Consider the following 6,887-nt stretch of genomic DNA (forward strand, 5'->3'; position numbering starts at 1 on the left):
TGGATCCCCTGAGGTCAGGAGTTTGAGACCAGCCTGGCCAACATGGCAAAACCTCATCTCTACTAAAAATACAAAAATTAGCCGGGTGTGGTGGCTGGCACCTAAAATCCCAGCTACTTGGGAGGCTGAGGCAGAAGAATTGCTTGAACCCAGGGGGCGGAGGTTGCAGTGAGCCCAGATTGTGCCACTGCACTCCAGGCTGGGCAACGGAGCAAAAACAAAAAAGAATGAATTACCAGGCTCTAAAAACCTATCAGTAAGCTTTTTTTTTTTTTTTTTTTTTAAAGATGGAACTTGATGCTAAGGAAATTGCAACAACACAATGTCCTAATACACTGTTGACAAGATTAAAAAATTTTTTATTTTTAATTTTTGTGGGTACACAGTAGGGGTATATATTTACGGGGTACGTGGGATGTTTTAATACAGGCATGCAATGTGAAATAGGCACATCATGAAAAATGGGGTATCCATACCCTCAAGCATTTATTCTTTGTGGTATAAACAATCCAATTATACTTTTAATTATTTTAAAATGTACACTTAAATTATTATTGACTATAGTCTCCCTGTCGTGCTATCAAATAGTAGGTATTATTTATTCTTCTATTTTTTTTTTTGGTACCCATGAACCATTCCCACCTTATCTCCCCAGTCCTCTACTATCCTTCTCAGCCTCTGGTAATCATCCTTCCCATTCTCTATGCCCATGATTTCAATGGTTTCTATTTTTAGATCCCACAAATAAGTGAGAACATGTGATGTTTGTCTTTCTGTACCTGGCTTATTTCACGTAACATAATGTCCTCTAGTTTCGTTCCATCCATGTTGTTGCAAATGACAGGATCTCATTCTTTTTATGGCTGAATAGTACTCCACTGTGTATATGTACCACATTTTCTTTATCTGTTCATCTGTTGATGGACTATTAATTTGCTTCCAAGTCTTAGCTATTGTGAACAGTGCTGCAACAAACATGGGAGTGCAGATATCTCTTCAATATACTGATTTCCTTCCTTTTGGGTATAGACCCAGCAGTGGGATTGCTGGACCATATGCTAGCTCTATTTTTAGTTTTTTGAGGAACCTCCCAACTGTTCTCCGTAGTGGTTGTACTAATTTACATTCCCACTAACAATATACTAGTGTTCCCTTTTCTCCACATCCTCACCAGCATTTGTTATTGCCTGTCTTTTGGATAAAAGCCATTTTAACTGGGGTGAGATATCTCATTGTAGTTTTGATTTGCATTTCTCTGATGATCAGTGACGATGAGCACCTTTTCATATGCCTGTTTGCCATTTGTAAGTCTTCTTTTGAGAAATATCTATTCATTTCTGATTTTTTATTTGGACTACTAGATTTTGATTTTTGATTGGATTACTAGATTTTTTCCTGTTGAGTTGTTTGAGCTCCTTATATATTCTGGTTATTAATTCCTTGTCAGATGGGTAGTTTGCAAATATTTTCTCCCATTCTGTGGGTTGTTTCTTCACTTTAAGAAGATCATTAATTGCCTTAATCATTCTAAAAAGTGATTTGGCAAATAAGGGTTGAATTGTGTCCCCCAAAATGTTTATGTCCAAGTCCTAACCCCTAGTACCTCAGAATGCAACTGCATTTGGAAACAGGGTTTTTGAAAATGTGATCAAATTAAAATGAGGTCATACTAGAGTAGAGTGGGCATGTAATCCAATACGACTAATCCAATATGACCGGTGTCCTTACAAAGAAGGGGAGATTTGGCCGGGCATGGTGGCTCATGCCTGTAATCCCAGCACTTTGGGAGGCCGAGGTGGGTGGATCACCTGAGGTCAGGAGTTCAAGACCAGTCTGGCCAACATGGAGAAACCCTATCTCTACTAAAAATACAAGAAAAAAAAAATAGCTGGGCATGGTGGCAGGCACCTGTAATCCCAGCTACTTGGGAGGCTAAGGCAGCAGAATCACTTGAACCCGGGAGGCAGAGGTTGCAGTGAGCCGAGATTGCGCCATTGCACTCCAGGCTGGGCAACAAGAGTGAAACTCCATCTCAAAAAAAAATTAATAAATACATAAAAAATAATAAAAAGGGGAAATTTGGACCCAGACATGCCTGGAGGGAAGATGATGGGAAGAGACACAGGGAGAAGATGGTTGTCCTCAAGCCAAGGAGAGAGGCCTGCAACAGATTCTCCTTCAGCCTTTAGAAGGAACAACACTGCCAACACCTTGATCTTAGACTTCTGTCCTCCAGAAATTGTGAGACAATGCATTTTTGTTGTTTAAGGCAACCAATTTGTGGAACTTTGTTCTGGCAGCCCTAGCAAATGAATACAACAAAATATATACTGTATTGAGAACCTTAATATTGGCAATACCATTTGACAGGAACTCCTTGCCTTTGGTTGCCACCCAAGAAATCATGCATATGGACATGGAATTACACATAAAGTATATTTAGCTAGTTTTTCTTCAACATGCTATTGCAGGAGGACAATTCAAAAATCTTTCCAACTCCCAGCTGATTTCTGAAAGTTCTCTGGGAGTCTGCGCATCAGCCATCAAAACACACTTGTCACATTTTTCTTTCCTTTTGGCCTCCTTTAGTGAAGTCAGCTGCCTGAGGCTGGGCGGAGGTGCTCAGCACTCCCTCTGGTTTGTGGGAGGCTGGGGTGGGTCACGCTTATTCTACTGGATATCACTGTTCCTGGGCCCTGCCACCACTCTCAGCCCTGGTGCTGTGGATTCTGTTCATGAGAGGGGCTGAAGTCAAGCCTCCCTCTCAGGCCCAGATCTGAGTCTACAGGTCAGCCGGGGCTGAGGCCTCACGGTAGCAGGTGGTGATACAGGACATGTCATTGTCGCAGTCACTGAGGACACTGGTTCTCATAGCCCAGCCTCTGTGCCTGGACCTCAGCTGTAGGCCTGGCCCCATTGTGCTCTCCCTGATGAGAATCTCCAGGCCTTGAGCTACCTGACTCTTCCCAGTTGGCCAGACACATCCCAGTGAATGATCATCATCCTGCTCTTATCTCATAGCCAGCCGATCAGTCTGTTCACCCTCCACCTACTCAAGTACAGAGTGACACACCCCAAGCAACAATCGCATGAGAAATTCTACAACTTGGGGAGGGCAGACCTGGGACAGACTTCTTTCATTTTCTGATCTGCTTTTGCCAGATGTCCTCTGTAGCAAGAGGCAGGACAAACAGTGAGGAGTGCACCAACACTCACCGGGTGACCCCTTTGCTTTGGAAACTTACTCAGGGTGAAAGGAATTCCGATTTTAAACAGCATCTCTTTGTGTGGCCTGTTTGAGGCACCACACAGCGCTTGCTGGAGCAGCTCTGTCGACCGCTGACCCTTGGCCTGCTAACTGAAACAAGGTGAGTATTTCTAAGGCTGTCCTGGCCACGGGAGGACCGGAGAATAAATGTGGACCTATTTACATTCTCTTTTCCCTGAAGGTGATAAATGGCTTCCCCCATCCAAACCAGGCCCCTCTAGGGCTTTTATTTGCTATTCTGGTTTTAAAAGGCAGACGGAGAATGTATTGAGTTATCTTTCAACTGTTTACTAGCAGAAGGGCAAAGATCAGATTACCAGCTCAGAGTGATTCATCTTTTCTCCCAAATCAAAGCCATATGTACACAGAGTCTGTGTACACATTAGTTCATTTCATTCATTCATCTAGGTCAGGAGAGGGAGACCCGGGACAAAGGCCCCGCAGAAAGAGATGGAGGCATCAGGCCACAGACAGTGAGCAGCATGGGTCTTTTCTCTGCCTCCACATTAGGACTTTAATGTTTTTTTTGTTGTTGTTTAAAAAAAAACAAAACTGCCTGATTTCCTGTCAGACCAATTAATGATGTTTTTTTCCCAGGTTTCTGGTATAGAGGATGTTTTAATTTGAGAGAAGTTTCCACCTACAAAAACACATATTTGTCCGGGCGTGGTGGCTCACGCCTGTAACCCCAGCACTTTGGGAGGCTGAGGCAGGAGGATCATGAGGTCAAGAGATCTAGAACATCCTGGCCAACATGGTGAAACCCCGTCTCTACTAAAAATAAAAAGATTAGCTGGGCATGGTGGTGCATTACTGTAGTCCCAGCTACTTGGGAGGCTGAGGCAGGAGAATCTCTTGAACCCGGGAGGCGGAGGTTGCAGTGAGTCGAGATTGCGCCACTGCATTTTAGCCTGGTGACAGAGCAAGACTCCGTCTCAAAAAAACAAAAACAAAAAACCACATTTATACCTTTGGAAACATTAAGCCTCCAAGTGTGAGAACGAAGATTCATATTTAAAGGGAAATGTGAGGTAATTCTGTGAATCTTAGACAGATTGATGGTACAAAATGGGAAGCTCCATCATCACTGATATTCTGAAATTATGGATGACTGCAAATATCCAGAAAAGCATAAAAACAACATAATGAACGCCTATATTCTCACACACAAAACTGTAACATTTTGGCAGATTTGCATCAGCTCTTTTTCCTTAAGAAACAACACACACAAGGATCATGGAAGCCTCTCCATGCTTCCCACCCTGTCCTTAAACTGATGTTTTTCATCCCCAGAATGACGCTATATTAATGCTACAGATGAATGGCTCCATAAACTATATATAGCAAAGTATTGAACTTTTGTTGATTACATCACTCTCTAACAAACTTTTTTCACTGAACATTATGTTTTTGTAATTTGATAATGCCAACAGATGTAGCTACATCCATTTAACTAGTGTATTGCATTTTATTGTTACCAAACCGAACTTGGGTCCACCCATCCTGGCACAGCAAAGCCAAACACTGACAGTGGGATTTGCAGTGAAAAAAGTGAGGCATTTATAACAGGGCACCAAGCAAAGAGAACCAGATAGCTCTCGCCTAGGACCTAAACTCCCGAATGGCTTGAGTGTAAGGGTTTTTAAAGGTGGGAAGGCAGAAGTTACATGCAAAGTCATAAATCAATACATGGAGGTCTTACATTGGTTTGGCCAAAAAAGGTGGGATATCTTGAAGTGTGGGGCGAGGCACAGGTCATGGATAGATTCAAAGATTTTCTGATTTGCGAATTGGTTAAGGGAGTGAAACTTTGTCTAAAGCCTAGGGGTCCACAGAAAGGAATGCTGAGCTCCAACCTGTAGGCATGACTTCCTCCAGGCCACTCAGGAAGAAATTCAGAGCAAAAAATGGCAGTCAGAGTTCAGTCCCCAGTTCCTCTGTTATCTAAGGTCTATGTGCCAGCAGATGTCATTTTCCATTTGGTGGGAGTCCAGGTTTTTTGAAAACAACTCAGGGATATATATTAAGATGTTGTCTTTAGTTTCTATGGGGAACCAAACATTTGGTGGCTCTAACTTCCTCGGCTATTGTCTTCAGCTATTGTTACCTTCTTGCTTATCAGGTTGCTCACTTACTCCTCAGGGCTAGCTAGGTGCCCGGAATTTCCCTCAAAGGAACTCAATATTTTTCTTTATTTCCATGCTTGGTTGGGAAGAGTGGCAGGCCCCTCAAAGGGATCCCTGCTCTGTCTCCATTTCACATGAATCATACAATTTAATCATGATGATGATAATGGATATTTGGGTGGCTTCTGTCAAGAACTGTGAAGAGGCTGACATTTCACTCACTACTTAACAGATTCACAAGTGAGGCTGCTGCCCCAGTTTCATGGATGCTGGCAGAAGACTTAAGATTTCTGAATCAGAGACAAAAGACTTCATTTATTTGTCACAGCTAAAGCAATGGCCAGTGTCAGTGTATTTGCACTGGTGCCTCAAGCCCTGATGCCCACGGGGTGATGCAGAGACCCTATGACTCCTGCACAAGCATTGGGTCAAGTCACAGTAGAGGACCACTGAGCTGGGGCACCGTGTGGACCTATAGCAGGCAGCAGGCAAGCCCTCTCCTTTGAGGTTCCTCCCTGCAACTACGACCCTGAAAAATGGACCCAGTAAAGAAGAGTCAAGGCTTTATAGTCTTGGTGCACCCAGTAAGACCTGTAGGAGAACAGGAAGCCTGTGGAGGACTGTTTCTTCCAAAAGTTTCCAAGTGTTAGCTCTTACACATGTATAAACAACACTGCAATTTGTCTCCTTGCACCGTACATCCAAGAAGCAGATTTGCTTCTTGCCAAATTATTTCCCTCAGTGATTTCAGGAATTGACAATTCCCAGTCGCATATAGGAATTTTCTTGCGTCTTCTTTTCCTGACTAACTCTTGCGTTGTCAGACACTTTCATTTGTGCTAAGCTGATAAGTAACGATGATGCAGGCTATTCATTATGTGTGTCCTTGATTACTGATGAGTTTGAGCAATTGTCATTTGTTGGACTGATCATTCAATTTCCTCTTCGGTCCTTGGCCTTTTCGTATATTTTGCCTTTTCTTGTAGGTGTGTCCTTTTCAAATTGATTTTTTTTGGTGTTTTTTGTATATCCTGTGTACTAATTCTTTGTCATTTATATGCATTAATAATATCTCCTTTCACTGTGTGGCTTGTCTTCTCAATTTGTTTTTGGGTTTTTGTTTCAGAGAACATTTTATAAGCTTTAAATAATAAAGTTTATTTATTTTTAATTATTTTGATTTTGCTTTTGCATCTTGTTTAAGAAACCCTGTCCTACTTATAAATAAGGCCATAATTATTTTTCTTATTTTATTTATTTATTTATTTATTTATTTATTTATTTATTTATTTATTTTGAGACAGAGTCTCGCTCTGTTGCCCAGGCTGGAGTGCAGTGGCGTGATCTCGACTCACTGCAGCCTCTGCCTCCCAGGTTGAAGCGACTCTCCTGCCTCAGCCTCCTGAGTAGCTGGGACCACAGGCGCACGACACCCCGCCTGGTTAATTTTGTATTTTTAGTAGAGATGGGGTTTCACCATGTTGGCCAGGGTG

General features: G+C 42.5%; 1 long non-coding RNA gene across 1 annotated transcript; it reads left to right on the forward strand.

Annotated features, from left to right (window-relative positions):
- The first annotated feature begins 1,266 nt into the window (after positions 1 to 1,266).
- LOC134758862 (uncharacterized) lies at positions 1,267 to 6,568 on the forward strand. Its single transcript, XR_010134525.1, has 3 exons — positions 1,267 to 1,304; positions 3,163 to 3,368; positions 5,627 to 6,568. It is a non-coding gene; the product is annotated as an uncharacterized lncRNA (long non-coding RNA).
- The last annotated feature ends 319 nt before the right edge of the window (positions 6,569 to 6,887 follow it).

The sequence above is a fragment of the Gorilla gorilla genome, chromosome 6, assembly GCF_029281585.2.
Source record: "Gorilla gorilla gorilla isolate KB3781 chromosome 6, NHGRI_mGorGor1-v2.1_pri, whole genome shotgun sequence".
NCBI lineage: Eukaryota > Metazoa > Chordata > Mammalia > Primates > Hominidae > Gorilla > Gorilla gorilla.